This window comes from Solanum stenotomum, chromosome 8 (assembly GCF_019186545.1).
Source record: "Solanum stenotomum isolate F172 chromosome 8, ASM1918654v1, whole genome shotgun sequence".
Taxonomy (NCBI): Eukaryota; Viridiplantae; Streptophyta; class Magnoliopsida; order Solanales; family Solanaceae; genus Solanum; species Solanum stenotomum.
Genome location: NC_064289.1, coordinates 48,893,681 through 48,904,778, shown reverse-complemented (window position 1 = coordinate 48,904,778; position 11,098 = coordinate 48,893,681). Strand labels below are relative to the sequence as shown.

At 41.7% G+C, this 11,098-nt stretch overlaps 1 long non-coding RNA gene across 1 annotated transcript; it reads left to right on the top strand.

The window, feature by feature from the left end:
* The first annotated feature begins 4,358 nt into the window (after positions 1–4,358).
* LOC125872834 (uncharacterized) lies at positions 4,359–7,556 on the top strand. Its single transcript, XR_007447167.1, has 4 exons — positions 4,359–4,441; positions 4,877–4,953; positions 6,787–6,845; positions 7,382–7,556. It is a non-coding gene; the product is annotated as an uncharacterized LOC125872834 (long non-coding RNA).
* Positions 7,557–11,098: the final 3,542 nt, after the last annotated feature.

The window sequence follows — 11,098 nt, the reverse complement described above, 5'->3', positions numbered from 1 at the left end:
TGTTTTTATGTCTTCTTTTTATCTCTGTGTCCTTTGTCTTTATCTTCTTTGTCTTCTTCTCTTTATCTTATCTCTTTTTCGTCTCTATCTTCTTTTATTTTATCATTCCAGCTGGACATCGGGGATTACATGATATTCTCCATTACATTTTGAACATATATGGTCAGGATATTTATGTCCAATTAGCTTACAATATCTAGTTAGTAGTTCTGACGAAATAAATTTTGCTTTGAGTGCTCTTGTCGTAGGTCTTTCTTCTGGTTTTAATAATGATAAAATCCACTTCTAAATTTCATCCATATCTTCTTTCCTTAGTTCTCTTGAATTTGAATATATCATTAGCTGGTCTTTAGAGTAGTAACTCCATATAACATTTCCGTTTAAATAATTATTTGTTAACTCTTGTATAATAGTTGATATAACAATTATTCTTTTATTGGCATAAAAACTTGGTATTTCTATTTTTTGTATTTCTTCCAGTTGTTCAATATCTTCAGGTATAATCATGTCTTTGGTTAGTCCGATCTTAATAACTTGAATCGGAGGTTTAATCTCTTCGTATAATATTTCCACTGGTACAGTATAAAACTTTACATAGAATAAATTTCCCTTGGTAACTCTTTTATATGTAATGAATGTCTTGTGTAGTTTTGGTATTCCACTTATTTCTTCTCCGTCGTATGTGTATACGGTATTTAATAGTCCATAATTGTAACATGTCCTTACTAAATTGGCATTAGTTTTTGGTTGTGCGATTAGCTTGTTATAACCTTGTAATTTTTGGGTTAGGTAGTCTTGACTTGGTTCTTTGGTTGTAGTGGATCTAGGATTACGGTGAAAATAAGTTTGGATTTTGTATATATTTTCAATATATGTTCTTGTGACATGGTTATATAATTTTTTCTCATTTTGTAGGCTATCTGCATAGGTAGAGGTTTGTGGTTCCATAGTCAATGTGTTTTTTGACATTTTTAGAGTAAATGGTTTTTCAAATAGCTGGTTTAAGTTTGTATTCTTATGTTGTTTTTCACTAACTTGTTTACTTGTACCTGCAGCTGTATTTAAACAATATTATGGGTTTTAAGGTGTTTCCCAACGTCACCTTTTAGCTCCGCATTTTTACAGTCATGTTGCTGACCTGTATTAACTTTAGACTTCAGATTATCTTCATTAGTCTTTAGCTTTTGTATCTCATTGTCCATACTGTCCACTTTTATACAAAGTGTAGTAATGGCTTTGAGTATATCTTCAATTGTATTTTCTTTCTCAGTCTGAGTAGCTTTTTCTTGATAAGTAATCTGCAGTAATATTCTTTTCAGTTTTTATCACTTCAATAGTAAATGTAAAATTTAATATATTTAATACCAATCTTCTCATTTCTTTTGTAGTTACTGAATCCTGTATTTTTCTTGTTAGCCACCATTTTACTTGCGTGTTATCTGTCCTTATAATAAATTTATTATATACAATATATGGTTGAAATGATAGTAAGCATTTATATACTGAGTATAATTCTTTCCTATTTATTTCCCATCTTATTTCTACATTAGTAAATGTTCCTAAATAATATCTACAATGATGTTCTATTTTTTCTTTATCATACTTGTATTTTAAGACTCCTCCATAACTTTTTTCACTGGCGTCTGATTCTACTATAAAAGTAAATTTTTTGTTTTCATCCGAAAAATATAGTTTAGGTAGGTTTTTACATAATAATTTTACTTTTTGTATTTGTGTTTGATCTTTCTTATCAAACTGATATTCTACATCTTTCTTTAATTTTTGTTGTAATAGTTTTAAATTTTCTGCTAATTTTGGTATGTATTCTCTTACTTGATTTACTAGTCCTAATAATAATTGTAATTTCTCTTTTGTATCTAGCTGTTCATTTGAGTTAATTATTTTTTGTACTATATGCGTTTGTATTTTAATTCCATTTTTATCTATTTGTATTCCTAGGAATTCTATTTGACTTTTCATTATGTTTGTTTTCTTTTTACTTAGGCTTATGCCTGAATATTCTATAATATATATGAATTTTTCTAATAATCTTATGTGTTCATCTTGGGTTTTAGAATATAGTAATATATCATCAATATATACTACACAATTTTCTAGTTGTTTAAAGTAGTTATCCATAAAGTGTTGATATCTACCTGGGGCATTTTTATATCCAAATGGTAATACATTCCATTCATAAAATCCTTGTGGTACTGTAAATGTTGTAAGTTTTTTAGATTCCTCTTCTAACTTTAAGTGGTAAAATCCTAATTTGCAGTCAAATTTACTAAAGTAATTATATCCTTGTATTTGTCTTATCTCTAATATTTTATTTAGTATTGAGTAATTATATGTTTTAGTTTTTGCATTTAAATTTCTATAATCAATAATCATTCTACTTTTTTCTCTTTTTTATTCGCTATGTTTATTTACTATAAATGATGGGCTTGTATGCTTGTTATTGCTTTCTTGTATATACCCTTTTTCTAGTAATTCACTTATATGTATCTTAAATTCTGTTAAATCATTAAAATTATATTTTAATGGCTTTTGGGTTATTATACTATTATTATTAATTAACTCAATTTTTACTTCTGTTTTATGTTTTTTCCATTCTTGTAAAGGATCTTCACTATATAATAATTCTAACTTATCTTGGATTTTTTTTACTTTATCTATAGAGAATATATTTAATTCTATTTTAGGGTCTTCTTCTTTTACATTTTCTAATTTTTGTGTAATTTTTTCACTTCCTTTTATCCATTCTGTTGTTTTTCTTTTGTTGTTATTTACTCTTTTTGCTCCTATTTTTTGTTTACGTGGTGTTGTGAACCACCAGTGTGTTTTTGTTATTATATGTGGGTATAATTTTTCTAAAAACGGCATTCCTAATAGCATATCTTTTGTGGTCAATTTAAAGTTATATATTTCTTCTATAGTTAATATCTTATCCCATATTTGCATTTTTATATTTTTTGCCTTATATGTGATAATGTTTCCTTCATTATTAAATCCTGTTTCTACTATCGGTGTTTTTAATTTTTCACATTTATCTTCTGGTAAGCAATTGTATTTACATATATTAGCTTCTGCTCCTGTGTCTATCATTGGTGTATAATATCTGCTGTAATATCCTTCTATTATTATCTTTGCAAGTATATATATTTTCATGTTTTTATCATAAGAAGGTTCTTTTTATTATTATCTTCTTATTATAATTTATTGTTAACTGTTTGTCCTCTAAATTATATGGTTTTACTTGTTCTAACCATCTTATTCCTAAAGTGATATTTTTATCTCCTTGATATATTTTAAACTTTATTATTATTGGTACTCCTCCAGTGATTATTTCTTTTTCTGTAGTTTCTTCGGTATATATTAATGCCATTGGTAGTTCAGGGCATGATTGTTCAGTAGTAATTATCTCATCTTCTGTTACTAGTTCTCTTGTAATATAATTTTCTTCTTGTCCTGTATTTATTAATATTAGATATTTTCGTTGTTCCATTACTCCCGTTATGTAGTAATGATATAGTTCTATTTCTTCTTCTATTGATTTTTGTGGAGTTTTATCTATTCTTCTTGAGGTACTCATTTTTGATGATATTTGGGGTATTTCATAGTTTATTCTTTTTGATGTGCTGAATCTTTCTTTTACTATTTTTAAATCTTCTTCTATATCAATCTCATTATAACTATAATCATTATTATTTATAACTGTAACTATCTGTAATGACCCTCCAGGTCATTTTTAAATTAAAGAATTCATTTCATCGTTTAGAGCGTTCCTGTAGCGACCCCAAGTCATTTATGACTTGCTGGCACTGACTGTTCGGTCGCCTGGTCGTTCGTTTGGGTTTTAGGCCCGTTCTCCTGTTTTGGAGATTTTTATAACTTGAAAAGTTGACTTTGGTCAACCTTCTTGGAAGACGTGCTCAGATGAAAATTCTGACAGCTAGGTTAGCTTCGGAAGATCGATTTTGGTCTAGAACGACCCTTTGTTCACTTCCCGAGACTTTAGATAGCAATTGTGGAATCTGGCTCAAATGATACTGGGTGTGGGACCCACTTTTCGTCGAAGCGAGCTCCAAATGGAAATTCCGCCTTCACCATTGAGTCCGAAATATCATTTCCAATCAGATTCCATATAAGGTTTGTATTTTTCCGACTCCGAACGAGTCCGAAACATCGAAATTTAAGTTTGGAGGGTTGTAAAATTTTGACGCGGCGGTGACGTGGCAGAGCCACGTGACGACACGTGGCAGAGGTGGAAATTTCCAGATTTTTAAGAACGAATTTCGTCCAAATTTTTGTTCAACTTCAAATTGAGATTGCTCCTTCATTTTTAATCCAAATTAAGTGATTCAAAAGGCAAACTTCAAGAGAATTTCGAGGGGAATCTAGCGGTGATCTCGAAAACGCGAGGGGAGGCTTCGTTGAGGTAAGAAATCAATTTTTAGCCACTGCCAGTGTGATTTTCGGATGTTTTGTTGTTGAATTTTTGAAATGTGAGATCTTGATCATCGTAAGTCCGTTTTGAGTCATTCTTGTGGCTAACTTGTAGAGTTTTTCGCAAGGATCGTCGTGGTATAATCTGTTTGGGTTGAAAGGGTCTCGTTTTTCCGGAAATTGATGATGAAAGGGCTGTCCTTTTTAATTATTGTGGCTGATTTGCGGTGTTGTGGGCATCTGTTTGTGCTAAAATTTTGGGATATTAGTTTAGTAAGGTAGTTGGGACGTTTCCACGGATTCGATTTTGAGATTCTAAGTGTGGGCCCCACAATCCCGTTTTAGACCCGATTTTGGGTCCGTCTCCGAAAAATATAATTTTAGTGTCAATATATTCGTAATGACGAGGTGATTAACCTTTTGTTAGTGGGGAAGCATTTGGAGACCGTTCGGAGAGGAAAAGATCCGGTACCGTGAGTTGGAGCACGCGTGATCGGCTTTCAGGTAGGCTATGGTTTTCTCTCGTGAGATTGAGCATGTTTAGGCAATTGTTTATTGATTTGCTTGAGTATGGAGGGGTTCGGGTGTCGAGCATGCTAAATTTCTATAATTCCTGCCTTAGACCTTATTTCGGGAAAGTGTTGGATTATGACAGCATGTCTCTTGATATTATTGAATAGCCATATCTGGTGGTGTATATGATAATATTGATTTGAAGTATGTTTGGCCTTAGTCTAGGCTTAGACTAGTGTTGCCATAGACTTGCGAGATTTCGGATGTCGTTGGGCAGTAGAACTTTTTCCGACGTCGTTTCGGACGGTTAGCTCCTTGTAGACTGATATAGCAGACTTGAGTCTGATAGTCGGTAACTCAGCTTATGACCTTGTATCCATAATGCCCTGCTTTTATATCGGCTACAAATACCCGGTTAAAGTCCGTGGTCTAGCTTACTCATTATTGGATACTTCCTCGGCGATTTGGGGTATATGAGGGTCGGACTAAAAGGATTATTTATGGTAATCGGTTTGGTGATATTTCCCGCGACGGATGGTTGGATATTGATTCTTAGCTACAGTACCCGGTTAGAGTCCGTGGTCCAGCTTACTTTTTCCAGGCTTAGCTACAGTACCCGGTTCGAGTCCGTGGTCCAGCTTACCTGTGATCTGGTTTCAGCTACAGTACCCGGTTAGAGTCCGTGGTCCAGCTCATTTATGTCCAGGCTTAGCTACAGTACCCGGTTCGAGTCCGTGGTCCAGCTTACCTGTGATCTGGTTTCAGCTACAGTACCCGGTTAGAGTCCGTGGTCCAGCTCATTTATGTCCAGGCTTAGCTACAGTACCCGGTTCGAGTCCGTGGTCCAGCTTACCTGTGATCTGGTTTCAGCTACAGTACCCGGTTAGAGTCCGTGGTCCAGCTCATTTATGTCCAGGCTTAGCTACAGTACCCGGTTCGAGTCCGTGGTCCAGCTTACCTGTGATCTGGTTTCAGCTACAGTACCCGGTTAGAGTCCGTGGTCCAGCTCATTTATGTCCAGGCTTAGCTACAGTACCCGGTTCGAGTCCGTGGTCCAGCTTACCTGTGATCTGGTTTCAGCTACAGTACCCGGTTAGAGTCCGTGGTCCAGCTCATTTATGTCCAGGCTTAGCTACAGTACCCGGTTCGAGTCCGTGGTCCAGCTTACCTGTGATCTGATTTTGGCTACAGCACCCGGTTCGAGTCCGTGGTCCAGCCCACCCGTGCCCGACCTTTGGCTACAGCACCCGGTTCGAGTCCGTGGTCCAGCCCATATAGGTTGACTCATTAGCTATAGTACCCGGTTCGAGTCCGTGGTCCAGCTTGCACGTGGTGTATTCCCAATTCCTCACTAAAGCTTCAGTTTAGTCTTGATTACTCTCATCTGCAGGTTGAGGTTTTGGAGGTTGGAGAGATTCCGGTTAAAGTCCGGGACGTAATGAGATCTTGGAATATGATTGGGAATGGTTCAGTTACAAGTCCGGAAATTGGTAATATTGTGATAGACCTTCTAGCTCCATTATTTTACTTCAACTGTCAGTCCATCTGCCGGGCTTATGGGGGTCCGTGCAGGTGGTTTCTTTTATTGTGCACGAGCGTACCCGTCGGGTTTATGGGAGCCCGGCGGAGTTAGTTAGATTGCTTGTCTTTGTTGCCTGTACGCTCGTGTACATACCCCCCATTTACTACTCTTTGCACTTGATGTGACCCTTTATTTGCATTTCAGTTTACTTTTGCTTATCTTGCTCAGTCGGCCGATGATGCCTACTGGGTACCTGTTGTTTTGGTACTCATGCTACGCTCTGCATCTATTTTGTGATGCAGGTCCGAGCACTAGTAGCCAGCGTTGATCGAGCTTGGAGTAGACTTATCTGGAGACGGGGGTGAGCACACGGCGTTCTGTACTATTTCGGTCTCCATCTGTATATATAGACTTGTCTTCTTCCCTTCGAGACAGTCCAGTCTCTGTTGTCCAGTTTTGGGACTTGTACTCATTTTGTAGTAGCTCTGTACTAGTGACTTCCAGGTTCTGGGAGGGATCTTTATTTGTATATAAGTTTTTGGTTTGCGTCCGCCTGTTTATATTGTTATTTGCCTACTCTTGTTTGATTTCTACCCTCAGACCCATTACTTGTTGTTCCGGGTTACGGGTTGGCTTACCTACTGGTGGGTTATAGTAGGTGCCATCATGACTTGATAAATCGGGTCGTGACAAATTGGTATCAGAGCCCCAGGTTCGTCGGTCTCACTTGTACAGAGCTAACGTCTAGTAGAGTCCTGCAGATCGGTACGGAGACGTCCGTTACTTATCTTCGGGAGGCTACAGGATGTCTTTAGGAACGTGCTGCTTTTGTATCACTGTCGTGCATTGTGTGTCTTATCGATTTCTGAAAATTTTACTTGTACCACTCTTTTATAGGGATGGCTCGCACGCGTGGTAGGGCCCCAGCTAGGGGTAGAGGCCGACCTCGAGGTCGTGCCAGAGCTACAGCACCAGCCCAGGACCGAGAGCAAACTCCAGAGCCGGTGATAGAGCCACCAGCAGCTCCAGCACCGCAGCAGCCGATGGGTCCGGGATCAGCCCAGCCACCGCCCGAGCCTGTGGCAGCTCCAGATATACAGGCGATGCTCGTACAGATACTAGCTGCCATTGGGGGTATGCAGCAGGCCCCAGCTCCAGTTGTTCCAGTACCGCAGGGCCAGCCTACACCAGCGGCACCGATTGTCCAGCCTGACGATTTGGAGAGCGTCATGCCACTACGGGAGCAGAAGATGCTCGGTGTGTTCCTTAGACTATCACCGCCGAGGTTTTCTGGGGCAGTGGGGGAGGATGCCCACGAGTTTCTAGTTACTTGCCGCGAGCGGCTACAGACTTTGGGTTTAGTGGAGTCGAGAGGGGCAGACTTCACCGCTTACCAGTTAGACGGTCCCGCCAGGCAGTGGTGGCGTACATACTTAGAGACCAGGCCAGCTGGGTCTCCACCGGTCACATGGACTGAGTTTTCAGAGGCCTTCTTGGCCCGATTTATTCCCAGGAGCATCAGAGATCAGCTCAGAGATCAGTTTGCTCGGTTAGAGCAGGGCTCCATGACAGTATCAGAGTATGAGGCCCGATTCCACGAGCTCTCCAGGCATGCCGCCATGATATTACCTACTGAGGAGGAGAGGGTTCGTTGTTTTGTTCGGGGTTTGAGACTACAGTTGCGGATTGAGACTCAGTCTTTAGTCTCAGCGGGCCGCTCATTTCTAGATGTAGTGGACCATGCCCGCACTATCGAGCAGCTCCGTCGCGAGGCCCAAGGGGGCAGCGGCAAGAGACCTAGACAGGAGGATAGCTATGATAGGCGCCGTTTCAGACCCCGAGGGTCTTATGATAGATCCCAGCAGAGGTTTCAGTCGGGTCAGTCTAGTAGCCCCTTCCAGGCTGCTCTCCAGGCATCAGAGGGTGATCAGCACCGCCATATTGGTTTTAGTGCCGGTCCTAGTCGGGGCCGAGATAGTTCACAGATGGGTTCTTCTGGCCGGGGTAGCCGACCTCCAGCTCTCAGTCGACAGTTCCAGGGGTGTTATGAATGTGGGGGGTTAGATCATTGGGCCCGCGAGTGTCCCCATCGCAGGTTAGCCTTACCCGCTCCACAGGCAGCTAGGCATGCGCCAGCACCTCCAGCTAGAGGCAGAGGCCAGGGACAGGACCGTAGGGGTGGTCACCAGGGTATACGGGGTGGTCCCCGAGGAGGCAGATTAGGGGGCAGAGTCGATGCACAGGGTAGGGGAGTCCAGGCCCACTTTTATGCAGCTCCAGCTAGAGCAGATGCTGAGACCTCGGACGATGTGATCACAGGTACAGTGTTATTATGCCAGCAGCCCGCCTTGGCTTTATTTGATCCAGGCTCTACTTTTTCGTATGTTTCTGTCTACTATGCCTCTCGATTGAGTTTGATGTCTGAGCCTCTGGTAGCGCCGTTGCGTGTGTCGACCCCCGTGGGTGAGTCTTTAGTAGTGGATCAGGTATTTCGATCTTGCTTAGTTACTATCCAGGGGTGTGACACCCGGGCTGACCTTATATTGCTTGACATGGTTGATTTTGATGTGATTCTGGGCATGGATTGGTTATCCCCTTATCGCGCTGTTTTAGATTGCTTTTCTAAGACCGTTACCTTAGCCATTCCCGGTATTCCTCCGGTGGTGTGGCAGGGATCTCGTGGTAGCACACCAGTTGGGGTTATTTCTTTTATTCGTGCTAGGAGGCTAGTGGCTAGCGGATGCTTATCATATTTGGCCTATGTACGTGATGTGAGTAAGGAGGTTCCTCCGGTTGAGTCAGTTCCTGTTGTTCGTGACTTCATAGATGTGTTTCCTACTGATCTACCTGGCCTACCCCCAGAGCGTGATGTTGACTTTCCGATTGAGCTTGAGCCAGGTACTCGCCCTATTTCTATTCCGCCATATCGGATGGCTCCTGCAGAGCTCAAGGAGCTCAGTGTTCAGCTTCAGGATCTCTTGGGTAAGGGATTCATTAGGCCTAGTGTATCGCCTTGGGGTGCCCCAGTCCTCTTCGTGAAGAAGAAGGACGGTACTATGCGATTGTGTATTGACTACAGGCAGCTGAACAAGGTGACAGTGAAGAATCGATATCCTCTGCCTAGGATCGATGACCTATTTGACCAGCTACAGGGAGCTTCAGTGTTCTCTAAGATTGATTTGAGGTCCGGTTACCACCAGTTGAGGATTAGGGCAGCGGACATCCCTAAGACCGCATTTAGGACTCGTTATGGCCATTATGAGTTCTTGGTGATGTCGTTTGGGTTGACTAATGCCCCTGCTGCCTTTATGGACTTGATGACGCGTGTGTTCAGGCCTTATCTTGATTCCTTCGTCATAGTCTTCATTGATGACATACTAGTATACTCGCGGAGCCGGAGTGAGCATGAGCAGCATTTGAGGATAGTGCTCCAGACTTTGAGAGATCAGCGGCTTTATGCCAAGTTCTCAAAGTGCGAGTTTTGGCTTGAGTCTGTAGCCTTCTTGGGGCACGTGGTGTCCAAGGAGGGTATTAGGGTTGATCCGGCGAAGATTGAGGCTATTCGTGATTGGCACAGGCCCACTTCAGTTACTGAGATTCGGAGCTTCGTCGGACTAGCAGGCTATTACAGACGCTTTGTTGAGGGCTTTTCTACTATTGCAGCCCCGTTGACTCGATTGACTCGTGTTGATGTTCCTTTTGTTTGGTCAGAGGAGTGTGAGGCGAGCTTTTTGAGGCTCAAGGAGTTATTGACCACCGCTCCTATATTGACTCTTCCAGTTGAGGGCGAGGGCTTCACGGTATATTGTGACGCATCCGGCGTTGGTTTGGGTTGTGTATTGATGCAGCAGGGCCGGGTTATTGCTTATGCGTCGAGGCAGCTTAAGATTCATGAGCGCAACTACCCCACCCATGACTTAGAGTTGGCGGCGGTAGTTTTCGCACTTAAGATTTGGAGGCACTACTTGTATGGAGTTCGATGTGAGATCTATACCGATCACAGGAGTCTTCAGTACATCATGAGTCAGAGGGACCTTAATTCGAGGCAGCGTCGTTGGATTGAGCTCCTAAAGGACTACGACCTCTCTATTCTCTATCATCCGGGCAAGGCGAATGTGGTAGCGGACGCCTTGAGCCGGAAGGCAGTGAGTATGGGTAGTCTAGCCTTCTTATCTGTTGAGGAGAGACCCTTAGCTTTGGACATTCAGTCCTTAGCTAATAGCATGGTTCGGTTGGATATCTCAGATTCTAGATGCGTCTTGGCCTTTATGGGAGTTCAGTCTTCTTTGCTTGATAGGATCCGTGGTTGCCAGTTTGAGGATGATACTTTGGTGGCCCTTAGAGATCGAGTGTTAGCGGGTGATGGTGGTCAGGCTACCTTAGATCCTGATGGAGTGTTGAAATTTGCCGGCCGCATCTGTGTTCCGAGAGTTGGAGATTTGATACAGTTGATACTTTCTGAGGCCCATGAGTCTAGATACTCTATCCATCCAGGCACAGCGAAGATGTATCGCGATTTGAGGCAGCATTACTGGTGGAGTGGCATGAGGAGAGATATTGCTGACTTTGTTTCCCGTTGCTTGTGTTGCCAGCAGGTAAAGGCCGAGCATTTGA